Source organism: Haliotis cracherodii, unplaced genomic scaffold (assembly GCF_022045235.1).
Source record: "Haliotis cracherodii isolate W230 unplaced genomic scaffold, xgHalCrac1.p SCAF_9, whole genome shotgun sequence".
NCBI lineage: Eukaryota > Metazoa > Mollusca > Gastropoda > Lepetellida > Haliotidae > Haliotis > Haliotis cracherodii.
The window spans coordinates 55,088,531-55,109,817 of NW_027266343.1; positions in this window are offsets into that span (position 1 = coordinate 55,088,531).

Consider the following 21,287-nt stretch of genomic DNA (forward strand, 5'->3'; position numbering starts at 1 on the left):
GTCGAGTGAGTAACTGAGTGTGATTTACGCTGCGTTTGATATTACAGCTGAGCTATATCGGCGATCTGAAAATAATCTAGTCTCGATCAGGGATACCACTGGTTCATAACAAGAGCACCGATTATCCAGATCTGAAAACTGATCACCCAATCTATATTTTAGACGGCGCTTACACAGGTGTAAACTTGACTACTCGTAGTCTCCACTGGTGGTTGTTGTGTGTGATGAGATATGGAACAGTCCTGTCTTCATCGTGATTACATCCTCCGGTCGTTTTTAGGGTTTCTTTGGGTTTTTTAAGGGTTGTGGTTTTGATTTGATTTGTTTGTTGTTTAACGCCACACTCAACAATATTCCAGCCATATGACGGCGGTCTGTAACTAGTCGAGCCTGGACCAGACAATCCAGTGATTGGCATCATGAACATCGATCCACGCAATTGGAATCGATGACATGTATCAACCAAGTCAGCGAGCCGGATCACCCGATCCCGTTAGTCGTCTCTTACGATAGGCATAGTCGCCTTTTATGGCAAGCGTGGGTGAGACCTATACTAACACGGATCTTCACGGGTATAAGAGTTGGGACATTTCATTTTCAGTTGATAAGGCTTCTACCCTCTATCAGCCACTTTGCACGAAGTAGAAAATGATATCAAGACGTCAATGATAAAATACACCTTTTCACTCTCGACAGTATTATAATTCCTATCACGGTCATCATAGTATAGGAACTTTTTTAACATGTTAATCTCTTCAGTTGCATTGATTTTTCGATTTTACATTAACGTACAAAGAAACCATTATAATTAAACTTGCATTTTTTATAACCAAACAAGGAAGAAAAGGTCACCCCACCATTGCCTTGATGTGAAGAAATGTCGTTTGACATACTGAAATCAGCAATTGGACTCATTTATTACACTGCGTTTGTGATTTGGAATTCCAATCAATATCATATGGATCCCTTTCGACTGTCATGTATGTTATGCATTAATTATACCACTGACGCACCCCCTGTACGAGACCCCCGACCCCCGCCTCCACTCTCACCCTTGCCCCCGACGGAGACAAGTCTTCCGCGTTACAATATCTCCCAGGGTAGAAAAAACCCCGTTACGTTTTCCCCTAGAATGACATTGGCTCCCCTTAACTGTTGTAGTCAAAACACAAGAGAGGGTATTCCCCTAAAATCCCTTACTACAGGGAGATATTTAGGGCTGGGTACAATACACGGCTTTGGTCGAGAATATGGAGGTACGTTAAAAAATATTATATATTACATTGATAAACCTGCAATTCAAATTTTCTGAATGCGAATTTTTGAAAATCATGCTGATAAAAGTAATTTATTGTTGTGATTTTGGGTTTTTTTCGTATGAAATTACACGTTCATGCGTGGGTTCACTGTTCTGGTATTTCTGCAGTATGTTACAGAACAGATATATATATATATAAATATATATATATATATATATATATATATATATATATATATATATATATATATATATATATATATATATATATATATAGTGCGATGCATCAACCAAGTCAACGAGCCTGACCACCCGATCCAGTTAGTCGCCTTTTACGACAAGCACAGTGGACAAAAACGAACATAGGTAAAAGACAAAAATCCAAAGAAGATCTTTATAATTCACTCTACTGGTTTCATCATTGATATTATACATATATATAATCACAATGATATCAATGATGAAACCAGCAGAGTGAATTATAAAGATCTTCTTTGGATTTTTGTCTTTTACCTATGTTCGTTTTTGTCCACTATGCTTGTCGTAAAAGGCGACTAACTGGATCGGGTGGTCAGGCTCATTGACTTGGTTGATGCATCGCATCCCAATTGCGTAGATCGATGCTCTTGATATCAATCACTGGATTGTCTGGTCCAGACTCGATTATTTACAGACCATCGTCATATAGCTGGAATATATGCTGAGTGCGGCGTTAAACAAACAAGCAAACAGACATTGACTGGCATTTGGAAGTAGGAAGGACACGAAGACAAGACGCTTTCGGGGACAACAATTGATCAAGGGCAAGACGTAGAATGAAACGTCACCCCAAACAATAATGAAGTTGTTACATGTATAGGTGTCATGTCTTCAAGTTGTTACAGTGTCCATTCTGGGCCGCGCCATTGCACTAATCCCGATTTTCATTTATAACCAGAGCACAGTAAAATACTGCTGTGGCACGGCGATTCCAATAATTGAATAATAAATTCATTTGTAACTACGATCCAGGGGTGATTCTACTTATCACTGAGAGCCTTTAAATTCTCGGTATGACCTCATTACTGCAGGCAAGGCATGTCAGAGCAACACTCAAATGTTATAGCTGGCTACGGGGCCGTCGGGTAGTCTAGTGGTTAAAGCGTTCGCCCGTCACGCCGAAGACCCGGGTTCGATTCCCGACATGGGTACAATGTGTGAAGCCCATTTCTGGTGTCCCCCGCCGTGATGTTGCTGGAATATTGCTAAAAGCGGCGTAAGACCATACTCACTCACTGTAACTGGCTACAGTACAGTTTCACTATTGTTCTTGCTCTATCATGGGGCGTCTTTATTAATATGAATTAAAGGCTCCTTAACTGAACGTGTCAGCCTTGTGCCCCGTGAATAACTTGATTCCTCCTACCCCGCCCTGTGTGTTAGACTAGCCGTGTTTGCCCTGTATTGTCACAGTGCGGAGATAAGGGGGGCACCACTCGCCCAACCTTTTTACCATAAATCTGTTTGAGGGTTGAGGGTGCACGCCCCGGGGTTATAAAGAAAGCGATCTCGCCCTCTTAACGGGCTGCCACGGGTATGTGCCAGTAGCTTATCATCATTCAACAGTTCATTCACATTGGTAAACTTGACATCGTCATTTAAGCTCACGGGCAAAAGAAAGCCCACACTAAAAGTTGGATTTGAAAAGAATTCAAACGTTATCAGAACGTAACAAGGCTGAAAACATACGCCGAAACGATGTAAATTTAACGTCCAAAGACGAATTTGATACCCGGATCAAATACATCACCGTCGAATACTATTCCTTGTTTTATTTTCATTATTAGGTTCAATCAAACATGTGGTCGATGCTTTCTGTGTTTTTTTATGTGAAATAAATAAATAAATAGATAAATAAATAAATAAATAAATAAATAAATAAATAAATAAATAAATAAATAAATAAATAAATAAATAAATAAATAAATAAATAAATAAATAATGAATGAATGAATAAATGGCTGGACAAACGAATGAATACCTAAATAAATGACGAATAGACGTACACATTACATGATCACGCAGATATACACTCAAGGTGAAACAAGAAAGTTGTCAATGCAAATGATTTTTAAGATAATCAACAATTTATATCTGATGAATACATAGATATCTTGTACAGAAATTACCAGCGTAATTTCTGCCAGCAGCGTCCAGTTAGGGCGGGGAGTATACCGTCAGTGGCTACCTGCCCAGGTGTGGTCAACGCGATACTATATAGCATTGATTACCACATACTTTCAGTTCGTAGACCGCGTGATATTTGTAAGGAATACCATCATCCATCTTCGTTACCTTATCAAGCCATTTTCGGGTTGCCATATTTGGCGCTTGTAGTTTTGAAACATTTTGTACATTATATATTGCTTTATTCAAACATATGCATACTATTTATACATAGTACATAATAATTATACATAATACATACTATTTATACATAGTACATAATATCTATACATAATACATACTATTTATACATACTACATAATATTTATACATAATACATACTATTTATACATAAATTTACCGTAAGCATTGATATCATTCGATTATCATCTTTTCTGAGAGAACAACAATGGGCAAAAACGTTGTGCTGTCAGTGCGAGGAACAATAGAGGAAATAGAATTATGGCACGCCCAGCTACATCAAGTCAACCGTGTGAACACACCCTTAATGAGGACAGAGTAAAGACAACGTAAAGATAGCATTACAGAACATTGACTACGTTGTGCCTTGCTGAGAAATCCATCGGTTCATGGGGTTTATTAACTAAATTTAGAATGTTCAGGATATCAGATTCAGATGTAATCATGTGTGTGCAGTGTGGTTTGGCTCAGGTTTAAATCGTCTTACATTCGTAGGTCTTCAGCAACCCATGCTTGCCGTAAGAGGCGACTATGCTTGTGGTAATTGGCGACTAACGGGATCGGGTGGTCAGACTCACTAACTTGGTTGATGCATGTTATTGTATCCTATATTGCGTGGACCGATTCTCATGATATCAATCACTGGATTGTCCGTTCCAGACTCGATTATTTACATCCAGTCATATAACTGGAATATTGGTGAGTGGGAGAGAGGGATGAAAGCTGAAATGTAGAAGGATGCCAAGTACAAAAATTGAAGTCTTGAGGAATTCTCTTCTTAGAATCCACAAAGACCAAAGGACTAAAGCTTTATGAAGAGGTGTATGGCCCGAGTGTGACATGGCTTGTTCATGGCGTGGAATTGAATAAAAAATATTAGGGTTTTATTATCATTAATCGTCTAATGTAATTATAAAAGATAATTGCCATCATGGTCATCTACCAAGACGCTCAGAGAGATAATATGTTGATGGGTGATGCAGAAATACAACCAGGTTCAGGTTTATTCAAAATATCTAGAAAACGATTTATTTTTTACTTCCTTACATATGAAATAAAAATAATAATTTGAAGAATAGCACAGAGATTGTGCTGTAACTTTGTGTGGATGATAATGTTTAGAATTTTTGTTTTGCCACATATGCCGCGTCACATATGCAGTATTTCAAGAAACCTTTGATTACAACTGCGGTGTCTGACCTCTCGTCAGATATGATTTATTGTGTGAAATAATTATCATTTTCCAAATATATTGCCGAAGCAACTAAGTACGCAACCCTGATGTTGAGAGAGCGAGAGCGAGCCTGTAATGAAATGTCGGAGGCTATATGGGGGAGATTTATAGACCCCTGATTCTTCATGTGTAACTTTGTTGTGAAAATAGAAATAAAAGAACTTGAGGTCGCGAATCCTATTTCAGGGTGTTATTCCTCACATTGAGAAAATAAGAGAATTTAATTTTGTCATCCAATATTGCTAAACGTGGCCTACTTACTCGAGTGAGTAACTGAGTGTGATTTACACTGCGTGTGATATTACAGCTGAGCTATATCGGCGATCTGAAAATAATATAGTCTCGATCAGGGATACCACTGGTTCATAACAAGAGCACCGATTATCCAGATCTGAAAACTGATCACCCAATCTATATTTTAGACGGCGCTTACACAAGTGTAAACTTGACTACTCGAAGTCTCCACTGGTGGTTGTTGTGTGTGATGAGATATGGAACAGTCCTGTCTTCATCGTGATTACATCCTCCGGTCGTTTTTAGGGTTTCTTTGGTTTTTTTAAGGGTTGTGGTTTTGATTTGATTTGTTTGTTGTTTAACGCCACACTCAACAATATTCCAGCCATATGACGGCGGTCTGTAACTAGTCGAGCATGAACCAGACAATCCAGTGATTGACATCATGAACATCGATCCACGCAATTGGAATCGATGACATGTATCAACCAAGTCAGCGAGCCGGATCTCCCGATCCCGTTAGTCGTCTCTTACGATAGGCATAGTCGCCTTTTATGGCAAGCGTGGGTCAGACCTATACTAACACGGATCTTCACGGGTATAAGAGTTGGGGATTTCATTTTCAGTTGATAAGGCTTCTACCCTCTATCAACCACTTTGCACGAAGTAGAAAATGATATCAAGACGTCAATGATAAAATACACCTTTTCACTCTCGACAGTATTATAATTCCTATCACGGTCATCATAGTATAGGAACTTTTTTAACATGTTAATCTCTTCAGTTGCATTGATTTTTCGATTTTACATTAACGTACAAAGAAACCATTATAATTAAACTTGCATTTTTTACAACCAAACAAGGAAGAAAAGGTCATATCGATCCCTTTCGACTGTCATGTATGTTATGCATTAATTATACCACTGACGCACCCCTGTACGAGACCCCCGACGCCCGCCTCCACTCTCACCCTTGCCCCCGATGGAGACAAGTCTTCCGCGTTACAATATCTCCCAGGGTAGAAAAAACCCCGTTACGTTTTCCCCTAGAATGACATTGGCTCCCCTTAACTGTTGTAGTCAAAACACAAGAGAGGGTATTACCCTAAAATCCCTTACTACAGGGAAATATTTAGGGCTGGGTACAGTACACGGGTTTGGTCGAGAATATGGAGGTATGGTGATTATATATATGTATAATATCAATGATGAAACCAGTAGAGTGAATTATAAAGATCTTCTTTGGATTTTTGTCTTTTACCTATGTTCGTTTTTGTCCACTATGCTTGTCGTAAAAGGCGACTAACTGGATCGGGTGGTCAGGCTCGTTGACTTGGTTGATGCATCGCATCCCAATTGCGTAGATCGATGCTCTTGATATCAATCACTGGATTGTCTGGTCCAGACTCGATTATTTACAGACCATCGTCATATAGCTGGAATATATGCTGAGTGCGGCGTTAAACAAACAAGCAAACAGACATTGACTGGCATTTGGAAGTAGGAAGGACACGAAGACAAGATGCTTTCGGGGACAACAATTGATCAAGGGCAAGACGTAGAATGAAACGTCACCCCAAACAATAATGAAGTTGTTACATGTATAGGTGTCATGTCTTCAAGTTGTTACAGTGTCTATTCTGGGCCGCGCCATTGCACTAATCCCAATTTTCATTTATAACCAGAGCACAGTAAAAATCTGCTGTGGCACGGCGATTCCAATAATTGAATAATAAATTCATTTGTAACTACGATCCAGGGGTGATTCTACTTATCACTCAGAGCCTTTAAATTCTCGGTATGACCTCATTACTGCAGGCAAGGCATGTCAGAGCAACACTCAAATGTTATAGCTGGCTACGGGGCCGTCGGGTAGTCTAGTGGTTAAAGCGTTCGCCCGTCACGCCGAAGACCCGGGTTCGATTCCCGACATGGGTACAATGTGTGAAGCCCATTTCTGGTGTCCCCCGCCGTGATGTTGCTGGAATATTGCTAAAAGCGGCGTAAGACCATACTCACTCACTGTAACTGGCTACACTACAGTTTCACTATTGTTCTTGCTCTATCATGGGGCTTCTTTATTAATATGAATTAAAGGCTCCTTAACTAAACGTGTCAGCCTTGTTCCCCGTGAATAACTAGATTCCTCCTACCCCGCCCTGTGTGTTAGACTAGCCGTGTTTGCCGTGGATTGTCACAGTGAGGAGATAAGGGGGGCACCACTCGCCCAACCTTTTTACCATAAATCTGTTTGAGGGTTGAGGGTGCACGCCCCGGGGTTATAAAGAAAGCGATCTCGCCCTCTTAACGGGCTGCCACGGGTATGTGCCAGTAGCTTATCATCATTCAACAGTTCATTCCCATTGGTAAACTTGACATCGTCATTTAAGCTCACGGGCAAAAGAAAGCCCACACTAAAAGTTGGATTTGAAAAGAATTCAAACGTTATCAGAACGTAACAAGGCTGAAAACATACGCCGAAACGATGTAAATTTAACGTCCAAAGACGAATTTGATACCCGGATCAAATACATCACCGTCGAATACTATTCCTTGTTTTATTTTCATTATTAGGTTCAATCAAACATGGGTCGATGCTTTCTGTGTTTTTTTTATGTGAAATAAATAAATAAATAAATAGATAAATAAATAGATAGATAGATAGATAGATAGATAGATAGATAGATAGATAGATAGATAGATAGATAGATAGATAGATAGATAGATAGATAGATAGATAGATAGATAGATAGATAGATAGATAGATAGATAGATAGATAGATAGATAGATAGATAGATAGATAGATAGATAGATAGATAGATAGATAGATAGATAGATAGATAGATAGATAGATAGATAAATAAATAAATAAATAATGAATGGCTGGACAAACGAATGAATATCTAAATAAATGACGAATAGACGTATACATTACATGATCACGCAGATATACACTCAAGGTGAAACACTTGAGAAAGTTGTCAATGCAAATGATTTTTAGGATAATCAACAATTTATATCTGATGAATACATAGATATCTTGTACAGAAATTACCAGCGTAATTTCTGCCAGCAGCGTCCAGTTAGGGCGGGGTGTATACCGTCAGTGGCTACCTGCCCAGGTGTGGTCAGCGCGATACTATATAGCATTGATTACCACATACTTTCAGTTCGTAGACCGTGTGATATTTGTAAGGAATACCATCATCCATCTTCGTTACCTTATCAAGCCATTTTCGGGTTGCCATATTTGGCGCTTGTAGTTTTGAAACATTTTGTACATTATATATTGTTTTTTTCAAACATATGCATACTATGTATACATAGTACATAATATTTATACATAATACATACTATTTATACATAGTACATAATATTTATACATAATACATACTATTTATACATAGTACATAATAATTATACATAATACATACTTTTTATACATAAATTTACCGTAAGCATTGATATCATTCGATTATCATCTTTTCTGAGAGAACAACAATGGGCAAAAACGTTGTGCTGTCAGTGCGAGGAACAATAGATGAAATAGAATTATGGCACGCCCAGCTACATCAAGTCAACCCGTGTGAAAACACCCTTAATGAGGACAGAGAAAAGACAACGTCAAGATAGCATTACAGAACATTGACTACGTTGTGCCTTGCTGAGAAATCCATCGGTTCATGGGGTTTATTAACTAAATTTAGAATGTTCAGGATATCAGCTTCAGATGTAATCATGTGTGTGCAGTGGGGTTTGGCTCAGGTTTAAATCGTCTTACATTTGTAGGATCCCTGAAGATCCGGGGTAGAATAGGTCTTCAGCAACCCATGCTTGCCGTAAGAGGCGACTATGCTTGTGGTAAAAGGCGACTAACTTGGTTGATGTATGTCATGCGTATTGCGTGGACCGATTCTCATGATATCAATTATTGGATTGTCTGTTCCAGACTCGATTATTTACATCCAGTCATATAACTGGAATATTGGTGAGTGGGAGAGAGGGATGAAAGCTGAAATTGTAGTAGGATGCCAAGTACAATAATTGAAGTCTTGAGGAATTCTCTTCTTAGAATCCACAAAGACCAAAGGACTAAAGTTTTATGAAGAAGTGTATGACCCGAGTGTGACATGGCTTGTTCATGGCGTGGAATTGAATAAAAAATATTTGGGTTTTATTCTCATTAATCGTCTAATGTAATTATAAAAGATAATTGCCATCATGGTCATCTAGCAAGACGCTCCGAGAGATAATATGTTGATGGGAGATGCAGAAATACAACCAGGTTGAGGTTTATTCATAACATTTAGAAAACGATTTATTTTTTACTTCCTTACATATGAAATAAAAATAATAATTTGAAGAATAGCACAGGGATTTTGCTGTAACTTTGTGTAGATGATAATGTTTAGAATTTTTATTTTGCCACTTTCACCTGCACTCGGTCATTGTTACGGAAATACAATGTCTTTGGTCCCAGAAGATATATTCTGATAATTTATGTTACCATAATAAAGTTATATGTTACTTAATATTTCACAATGCATATCAGTCGGTATTCCACGAATGTACCTGGTTAAAGTAGGCGATATATCCTAACTGCATGTACTTACTGCCTAGTGTAGGCGTTATGTATAATTCTTACCTGATTATCACTAAAATTTGATTATGATCACACGTATTGGCCTATTTTGAACATTAATTACAAATGCACTTCGAAATGGATTTAGAAAATGTGGAACTAATAATACTGTGTCAATTTGTATTTTTTTATCCAAACATAAATGTTGAAGTAAGCCCCGCAGTTTGAACTCAATCGAGTTAATTCAGAACTGTAGGTCAGGCCAGTATGGCTGTGTAACGCTTTGAAATGTACGGTCATGTAAAATTTAGACACGTTATAGGTTACAATAGGTTACAAGTGTCCCCAAACCACCTGCCATAAATCGCCCCAAACACGTCATGGGCGCATGCTACACGCAACTGACATGCAAACAGACGACTGAGCAACACATGGCCTCGGATCACTTGAAAGGCGGGCACACTCGACTCCCGCAGTCAGAGGCCTTCTGTCAAATATCACCTGATCAGGATATGAGGTCGGGCTCCTGCAATGCAGCTCCAGCTCGTATTCAATTATAGGTAGAAAGAAACGTTGTGTTGATTTGCCACTCACTACCGTTTGACTTATCAAACACTTTTTTTCAATTTGCCTTCTACAAACGAATAGTGACGTGTCGTCCCGTTAATAATGAAAATTATATCACCTCGGTTCTCCTAAATCATTTATACCCGTTTCCTACACGTGGACTTTGAGATAAATCGTGTAATCAGCTAATTTTCAAATAGACGTCAGAAGTACGTTTCTCTCTGTGAACGAGTGCAGAGTAAACACGGAGTCGATAGTGCAGCCTTATCGCAGACACAATGATCTTCAGTCAATCGATTCCAGATTTTGTGCGTGTCGAACGAAATTGAATGCATTTTCCATTTAATTACGTACGGTGTGTGTTTGAAATTATTTGTATAAAATAATAAGGTAATGGAGGTTCATGTTTGTCCTGGGCACGGATCTCCATATTGTCACAGGGGCTTGTGGGTATAAACACAGCTTCATTTAAAAAAAGTCATCTGCATGTGCATAATGAGCCAAAATGGGCGTTAAACAATATAAAAACGTGAAACGTGTTAGTATCTAGTTCCTTAAACCAAAACTATTAGACATCCAATTGTAGACAACACCTGAAAAGGTATATGTTTGAAAGAAGATGTTGGATAATGAAAGGAGATCGCCAATTATAAACAAAATCATCGGCAATGAAAGGTGGTGGGTGAGGTTAAATGGGGTTTAACGTTTAAGATTATTGCACTTATATAGCGGCAATGGCGATGTATTGTGCGAGCTCACTGAGATACAATGCCGCAGTTTACATGAATACCCGACCAGTCCTTGTTATAGCCCCTTAATGCCGAGTGCCAGACCGGGTAACAAGTACCATTTTCTAACGTCTTTTGGTATTACGCGGCCAGGGATCGAACCCCGGACCTTCCGTTCTCCAGGCGGACACTCTACCACTAGACCACGGAGGCGGTCGACAATGAAAGGATAACAATGCCGAGTTCACATTCGCCTGGATAGTTCCTCTAAAACTAATCAATCGTTATTAAATTTGACAAGTACCTAATCATGTAAAGTTTTTTTGGCTGAACAGAAGTGACGTAATCGACCAATCGGATACATTTTCTGGACCAGACAAAAGTGATTGGTGCATGAAGAAGGATCCATGTGATCAGGAAGTTAGATTTAGTTAGACCATACAGGGTTACTTCCCTTTCCCAAGTGTCTTAATCATGCGGTCATTACACCTGGAGTGTTGAGTATCATGAGTGATTTATTTAACAGAACAAACAACGGCAGGTGTACTTGAGTCTCGTGTCAGGCGACCACTCCTTCTCTATGTGTCATGTAGAGGACTGTTGCGGGACTGTAATATATCTGGTATCTAATTTGTGATACATTGTATTGCAACGTTACTGACACTAAAATAACAACATGTCACTGAATGTCAAAGATATATGAATCAAATTATAGTGTGTCTGTACGTGATGTCAGCATTTGTCCTCCACGTGGTACGTCCATGACAGATTCATGAAGAGGAAAACGAAACAGACTACCTTCTTTTTTTTCTAACATTTCATTCAATGTTCCTACTGAATATGTATACTACTCAAAAGAAGTTAAAGAATTCTTTCCTTTTACTAAAGTTCCTCTCTCATGCCATGATATATTTCATAGTATTGTCATATGAAGGGGCGGTCGGGTAGCCTGGTGGTTAAAGCGTTCGCTCGTCACGCCAAAGACCCGGGTTCGATTCCCGATATGGGTACAATGCGTGAAGCCCATTTCTGGTGTCCCCCGCCGTGAATATTGCTAAAAACGGCGTAAAACCATACTCACTCACTCATATAAAGAATCGGATTTCCATTAACTTCTTTTGAGTAGTATATCTAGCAGTGGGTCAGCGTGTGCTTTAAGTATTTCGTGGTTACACTATTTATACGTGATAACTTCATATTTTAAATGACCCGTGAAGATCCGAGGTCTTCAGGAACCCATGCATGTCGAAAGAGACGGCTAACGGCATCGGGTGCATGTCATCGTATCCCAGTTGCATGGACCCAGGCTCATGATATCAATCACTAGATTGTCTGGTGCAGACTCGATTTTTCCCAGACCGCTGTCACAGCTGGAATATTGCTGAGAGCGGCGTTAAACAACAAACTAACAAAAATCGTGTATCCTATACGAGATAATACCAGAAGAGAATAAGCATCGCGTTGTTGTAGTTCAAGGCACAATATACACAGTGAAAGAACGAGATTCTTAGCTCTTTTCCCGAGAAGAGGTCGTTACAGATATGCAGATATTTATCAAGACTAAAACTAAATCCAAATAGACAGGAGGAAATATTCAATGCAATAGTTATCTGATAGTATCCTTCTTTGTATGGACATAGACATGATAGCGTCCTCGTTGAAGATGACAGAGACCACGAATTACGTCATTATCTTCTTGTATATAAATATAATCAGTGTAGCGAAGTCTGTTAGACACAAACTACTTCGGAATATACATACTATGTCTTAAGTAAGGATAAGAATTTATGGATGAACAACTTCTTTATTACAATTAAGAGCGACGTTTCGGTGTAGGTTCTAACACCGTTATCGGGGGCACGGGTGGCCCAGTCGTCTAAGGCGCCGCGATTCGCTGTGCAGAGTTGCGTACCTTGGGCACGCCAGAAACCTATGATTGTGGGTTCGAATCCCGGTTCGCCCCAATTATGTTTCTAGGTTTGTCAGCACCATACCCGTGCTCGTGGGTTTCACCGAAGTGGTTAACGTCTGAGACCTGCATGACTTCGGGCTTTCCTCCCACATTAAGCTGACTCGCCGTGATATAACTGAAATACTATTAAAAAGCGGCGTTAAACCCAACTCACACACACACACACTAACACCGTTATCAAGCAAGTGATTACAGAGTGCAGTAAGCAAGTATATATACACGTCGGAGGCAATGTTTATACAGTAGGGTAGATATACTGGAGTAGCGAAGCCTGCTGTGTACACACAAGGGCAGTGATGATTACCATGGGTGAAGTCAGTGCCAGTGGATTTCTTGGTGATGGTCTTTATCGTCTCTTGTACTAGTTGCTCAGGATAGCAGTTATGCTGTGTGAATACTTGTTTGAGGTGGCTAAGTTCAGTAGAAATCCAGAAATCCCCACGTCCACAGTCTGCACCCTTAGTGATCAGCCTCCCCTACTTTGGAACAGTTAGCCACAAAATCCAGAGACTCTTAAAGAAACAGGCCAACATTGATGTAGTCTTCAAAAGAAGTCAGACTATTCAGAACTCTATTAAAGCCACAGGGAAACCACCATCCAGCCACAAGCCAGAACCATCAGGAGCAGTGTACCACATTCCGTGCAATTGTGGACAAGCTTACATAGTAGAAACATCCAGGCCCCTCAAAACCCGAATTAAAGAACATCAAAGCTCAGTCTCCAAAGATGACTCTAAATCAGCTCTATCAGACCACATACGTGACAACCCAAGCCACAACATCCAGTGGGAGAGAGTCACCACCCTCGCCACCAACCTCAAAGACTTCAAGATCAGGAAACTACAAGAAGCCATCAACATCAAAAGACTTCAGCCCTCAATCAACCGTGACCAAGGCTATTACATACCCCTGGCGTACCATCAACTCATCAAAGACCCCAATCAGCCATAATCCCGTTGTTTACATTACTGGCTTCATCCTTTGTATCACGGCACTGACTTCACCCATGGTCATCATCACTGCCCTTGTGTGTACACAGCAGGCTTCGCTACTCCAGTATATCTACCCTACTGTATAAACATTGCCTCCGACGTGTATATATACTTGCTTACTGCACTCTGTAATCACTTGCTTGATAACGGTGTTAGAACCTACACCGAAACGTCGCTCTTAATTGTAATAAAGAAGTTGTTCATCCATAAATTCTTATCCTTACTTAGTACTCGAACTTCTAAATGCCTATCAAAGAAGTTACTACTGTCTTGACAACTGTCTTTACATATATGCCTGACTACTGTTTTGAAAACTTTCTTTACATACATGCCTGACTACTATCTTGACAACTGTCTTTACATACATGCCTGACTACTGTCTTAACAGCTGTCTTTACATACATGCCATACGACTGTCTTGACAACTGTCTTTACATACATGCCTGACGACTGTCTTGACAACTGTCTTTACATACATCTCTGACTACTGTCTTGACAACTGTCTTTACACACATGCCTGACGACTGTCTTGACAACTGGCTTTACATACATGCCTGACTACTATCTTGACAACTGTCTTTACATACATGCCTGACTACTATCTTGACAACTGTCTTTACATACATGCCTGACTACTGTCTTAACAGCTGTCTTTACATACATGCCTGACTACTATCTTGACAACTGTCTTTACATACATGCCTGACTACTGTCTTAACAGCTGTCTTTACATACATGCCTGACTACTGTCTTAACAGATGTCTTTACATACATGCCTGACTACTGTCTTGACAACTGTCTTTACATACATGCCTGACTACTGTCTTGACAATTGTCTTTCGTGAACACCTCGCATCATCACTATTTGATAGTGATTCATAAACATATGCTCATGATATAGTCGGAATCGTACCCGCGACTCTGCGTTAGGCAGAGATTTCTGTTAGATATGGAAAGGGTTTTGTCGCTTTATTTGTATACATGACTCCTGTAATGGTACATATGTCTGACGGTCGTTATGGTATATATGTCTGAAGGTTGTTATGGTACATATGTCTGACGGTTGTTATGGTATATATGTCTGACGGTTGTTATTGTATATATGTCTGACGGTTGTTATGGTTTATATGTCTGACGGTTGTAATGGTACATATATCTGACGGTTGTTATGGTATATATGTCTGACGGTTGTTATGGTACATATGTCTGACGGTTGTTATGGTATATATGTCTGACGGTTGTTATGGTATATATGTCTGACTCCTGTAATGGTACATATGTCTGACGGTTGTTATGGTACATATGTCTGACGGTTGTTATGGTATATATGTCTGACTCCTGTAATGGTACATATATCTGACGGTTGTTATGGTACATATGTCTGACGGTTGTTATTGTATATATGTCTGACGGTTGTTATGGTATATATGTCTGACGGTTGTTATGGTACATATGTCTGACGATTGTCTGGCTACGGTCGCGGTATACATGCAATGAATGAGGGAGTAAGTAGAGAGTGTTCTCTCTTCCAGACATGTTGAAGCTACTCCCTCTATTGGTGATGCCAATACTCCCCAAAGAGATGTCTCCATGTACTTGTCTTGGTGGGCAGGGGCTTTCGGGTAGCCAAGTGGTTAAAGCGTCGCTCGTCACGCCGAAGACCGGGTTCGATTCCCGACATGGGTACAATGTGTGAAGCCTATTTCTGGTGTCCCCCGCCGTGATATTGCTGGAATATCGCTAAAAGCGGCGTAAAACCATGCTCACTCACTCTTGCCTGGATGTTTGTTTGCTTATTGTAGGGTTTATGAAACCATGCGTGTCTCCGATGATCAGGTATTTTATATTTAAAATGTACTCTCTCGCAGAATGACACATGACACAGATGCCATCTCGTTACACATGTAGTTTTTTACATATCATGTGTTACTTATAAACTATTCTTAAATGTCTCGTGTCCGTCATTGTGCCACATTGATGTGATATGGAGCATATTCCTGTTTCGTATCCTGTATCACCGTTCACGTCGTACTAAAAGACGTTAAAAGATGGTATTTGTTGTTACCCTGCCTGACGCTCAGCATTGAGGGGCTAGAACAGGGACTCGTCGGCTCGGAGTCAGTATATTGTGTCTGAGTGGGGTATTCATGTTAAACTGAGGTATGGTATCTCAGTGGGCTAGCACTATAAAATCGGCATCAATCCGGACACACGCACACACGCGCACGCACACACACACACACACACACACACACACACACACACACACACACACACACACACACACACACACACACACACACACACACACACACACACACACACACACACACACACACATATACACTCACACACACTTGCAGACTTTCTACCCTCCAGTAATTGGTTCTGCATTCGCTACACGTGACTGAGAAGATCACTTGCCATCGAGTCATTGTGTTGCAAAATGAACGTGTTCATGTAACGTGTACTCTTTACTCAGACAAGAATCTCACATTTGTACAGAGCAGACGTTTTTCAAACTTAACACCATTTTTTCAGTTTATAAAAAATCAGTAAATGCCTTAACGTGTAACGGGATTCCCGGTCCATCACGTGATTGTCTGATTAAATGCCACCGTAGTATGGTAGGAGGGAGCACTGCCGTGGGTATCCTCGCTTTTGTCCCACTCCTTAATACAACATAGGGAAGGGCTGACTGATCGGCTCATCTTGGAATCCCTATTCTGTTGTCTACATCGGTGTGGTGGACTACGTCTTGGTGCAATACAACGGACTAGCGGCATCCTGAGATTACACTGTACGTAAATCAACCCGTTATATACCCTCTGTTAACATCAGGAAAGGAATGACATGTGCTGCCTATCATGTACCATACTCGACATGTGATATGTTTCATATTCTTGGTGACTAGATATATGACTGATGTGTTGACCAACTTGATGCTTAATTTTTCTCTTTGTCACTTTGTTGGAGAGAAAACCCGATATATATTTGGTCAATTGGTCATTAATGAAATCTATTTCGTCAGATAATCGTCTGGTGTGGACGTTTTTTTTATTTCAGGAAGCGAGCCTCCTTCTCATATCTATCTGTCTGTCTGTCTGTCTGTCTGTCTGACTGTCTGTGCGTGCGTGTGTAGAGGGTGAGTGTCTTAGATTAATGGGATACAGTCAACATTATGTATATGTATGTATGTGTGTGTTTGTGTGTGTGCGTGTGTGTGTGCGTGTGTGTGTGCGTGTGTGTGTGCAGGATCAAGTGTTTTGGACGTGTATAGGTGTTTATTGCAGATTATGTTAAACGTGTTGTACTATATCCTTAAATTGCCCGAATCTGTTGTCATTAGTTCGAATCCCATCAAAGTGGTTGACAAGCTAAAATAGGAGGTTCTCTTAGGGAATTGGCTTATCAATGTTTAAACATTTGTACATACCTACATTTATTGAATTTATAGAAATAAGTCCCCATCTTGAGAGACATTGTGAGAGATCGCGAAGCCGTTTATAGACTTCTTTCTACCAGTATTAGGTTTTACCAAAGAAATAAATTGTCCTGAAAAAATATGTATTTGTTCCCTCCTCGTTTCAAAAGAAGCATTGGCTAAAACTATTCGGTTTCTGACCACGAAAACAGCTGTGGAAAGCAGTTAGTATTAACTTTACACTTAATGGGGATTTTCCTTTTCCTTTACAAAGCAATTTAGGCTTATACATTCAATCCCCCTATCATTGCGATCATAGGCTTCTTACAGACAGAAAGGTGAAATTGTAGTTAGAAGTCCAGTACGGGACACGGCACTGTATGGTATTGTAGTTGTTATCTTACCCTTGCTATAGATTATGCAATAAATCAGTTTGATATGTGATCAAGTCTAGTGTAACTAACTGCTACATATAAATTTTACCTTTGACAGTATTGATATACTTTGATTTTTTTTGTTTTACATTGAACGCATGTTTGATAAATGTTTATGGTTTGATCTGGATTGTTGGAAATGTTACATCAGACCTGAAATTAAAATCGAAGTAGTCGAGGATAACATTTTCTCATGAGCGGTAAACCGAAGACCACAAACCTGATGTACGTGGCTGGTATCAGGTCAAAACTATATACAGTATGGTCATGCCAATGGTTACAATCAGAATAAAAGCCCAGTGAATTATACTAACCTAATTAGTAACAGCAGCAAGAAGGTTAGTAATCAGCGAATTTACCATCCTGTCTGGTAGATTGCTCGATGATGCTTACGATTAGTAAATATCACTTATTAAATTAGTAATATTCACTATTTAAACCACACTGTAACAAATGTGTTAAGAATGCACACATACAAGATATGTTTAGGAATGTGTCTCTATCCTAAACGGTATGCACATTTGGTGTGTTCTTTCTCTCATGTTTAGGGTCTAAACACATGAGGGCGGTCGGGTAGCCTAGTGGTTAAAGCTTCGTTCGTCACGCCGAAGACCCGGGTTCGATTCCCGACATGGGTACAATGTGTGAAGCCCATTTCTGGTGTCCCCCGCCATGATATTGCAGGAATATTGCTAAAAGCGGCGTAAAACCAAACTCACTCATTCACTCACTCACTCACTCTCTAAACACATGAAATGAGCTATCGCCTCATAGTCTAAACATCACCTAAACACAATATCCCTATAATCCAAACATGTTTAGAATTTAAACACCTTTAAGCATGTTTAGAATTTAAACATGTTTAAAAAAGTGCATATCATCAGTAGTCAAAAATGGATGAGATGAATAATATATATTGAAATTGAATGTTCAATTCAGATTCACAGGCACACGCATAACTACCAGATAAATATACTACCAGAACTTGTCTTACAATGGTACAATATTCACATAAAAATGTACTAATCAACCTAATGGTGACAAGGAAAATTGACACAAGTGATGACAATAGTCTTCGCAGCACAGGTGATAGCGTGACGGACTACACATCAAGAGGTTGCAGGTTCGAATCCCACTGAGGTTCACAATGCTTTGTGTCCATCAATGTGATGTTGCTGTATCCCTAATAGTATTTCTCCAATACAGGAATCTGACAATGAAAGTATATCTGATCACTACTAAACCTTTCTTAGTGAGTGACGAGAGGCCTCCTAGTAAAATAAATACGAACTGATCAGTAAAGTCTCTTTACATGTTAGTGTCTGCGTGGACAGTGAAATTCACTAAATGAGTAAACTTTACATAATATTTCTGGCAGTGGAACAGAAGCAAGGTTTTGTAGTTGCTAAAAGTAGGGGGTAACTAATAGTCCATGATCGACGACAAAGCTAAAAACACAGGTAGACATGAAACCGATGAGTTGGAAGGTGAGTTGGGTGTATCGTTAGTCTGTCAGTAGTGCGTTGGGTGTATCGTTAGTCTGTCAGTAGTGCGTTGGGTGTATCGTTAGTCTGTCAGTAGTGAGTTGGGTGGCGGGTGTATCGTTAGTCTGTCAGTAGTGAGTAGGGTGTATCGTTAGTCTGTCAGTAGTGAGTTGGGTGTGGGTGTATCGTTAGTCTGTAAGCAGTGACTTGGGTGTATCGTTAGTCTGTCAGTGGTGAGTTGGGTGGTGGATGTATCGTTAGTCTGTCAGTATTGAGTTGGGTGTATCGTTAGTCTGTCAGTAGTGAGTTGGGTGTGGGTGTATCGTTAGTCTGTAAGCAGTGACTTGGGTGTATCGTTAGTCTGTCAGTGGTGAGTTGGGTGGTGGATGTATCGTTAGTCTGTCAGTAGTGAGTTGGGTGTATCGTTAGTCTGTCAGTAGTGAGTTGGGTGTGGGTGTATCGTTAGTCTGTAAGCAGTGACTTGGGTGTATCGTTAGTCTGTCAGTGGTGAGTTGGGTGGTGGATGTATCGTTAGTCTGTCAGTGGTGAGTTGGGTGTATCGTTAGTCTGTCAGTAGTGAGTTGGGTGTGGGTGTATCGTTAGTCTGTAAGCAGTGACTTGGGTGTATCGTTAGTCTGTCAGTGGTGAGTTGGCTGGCGGGTGTATCGTTAGTCTGTCAGTGGTGAGTTGGGTGGCGGGTGTATCGTTAGTCTGTAAGCAGTGACTTGGGTGTATCGTTAGTCTGTCAGTGGTGAGTTGGCTGGCGGGTGTATCGTTAGTCTGTCAGTGGTAAGTTGGGTGGCGGGTGTATCGTTAGTCTGTCAGTAGTGAGTAGGGTGTATCGTTAGTCTGTCAGTAGTGAGTTGGGTGTGGGTGTATCGTTAGTCTGTAAGCAGTGACTTGGGTGTATCGTTAGTCTGTCAGTGGTGAGTTGGGTGGTGGATGTATCGTTAGTCTGTCAGTAGTGAGTTGGGTGTATCGTTAGTCTGTCAGTAGTGAGTTTGGTGGTGGGTGTATCGTTAGTCTGTCAGTAGTGAGTTGGTTGGTGAGTGTATCGTTAGCCTGTCAGTAGTGAGTTGGGTGTATCGTTAGTCTGTCAGTAGTGTGTTGCGTGTATCGTTAGTCTGTCAGTTGTGAGTAGGATGGTGGGTGTATCGTTAGACTGTCAGTAGTGAGATGGGTGTATCGTTAGTCTGTCAGTGGTGAGTGTATCGTTAGTCTGTCAGTAGTGAGTTGGGTGTATCGTTAGTCTGTCAGTAGTGAGTAGAGTGTATCGTTAGTCTGTCAGTAGTGAGTTGGGTGGTGGGTGTATCGTGTATCTTTAGTCTGTCAGTAGTGAGTCGGGTGTATCGCTGGTCTGTCAGTGTTGAGTCGGGTGTATCGTTAGTCTGTCAGTGTTGAGTCGGGTGTATCGTTAGTCTGTCAGTGGTGAGTAGGTTGTATCGTTAGTCTGTCAGTAGTGAGTTGGGTGGTGGGTTTTATCGTTGGTCTGTCAGTGGTGAGTTGGGTGTATCGTTAGTCTGTCAGTTGTGAGTTGGGTGTATCGTTAGTCTGTCAGTGGTGAGTAGGTTGTATCGTTAGTCTGTCAGTAGTGAGTAGGTTGTATCGTTAGTCTGTCAGTAGTGAGTTGGGTGGTGGGTTTTATCGTTGGTCTGTCAGTGGTGAGTTGGGTGTATCGTTAGTCTGTCAGTGGTGAGTAGGTTGTATCGTGAGTCTGTCAGTGGTGAGTAGGTTGTATCGTTAGTTTGTCAGTAGTGAGTAGGTTGTATCGCTTGTCTGACAGTAGTGAGTTGGGTGGTCGGTATATCGTAAGTCTGACAGTGGTGAGCTAGTTGTGCCCCAGGTGTAGGTGTACTACCCTTTACGTACTTCGTTGCGACCATTTTTGCGACCTCACAACTAAATCGTACATTGTTTACAACTGGCTAACATACCACCACAACCCCCAGCACCGTACACGTAACTGTTGATT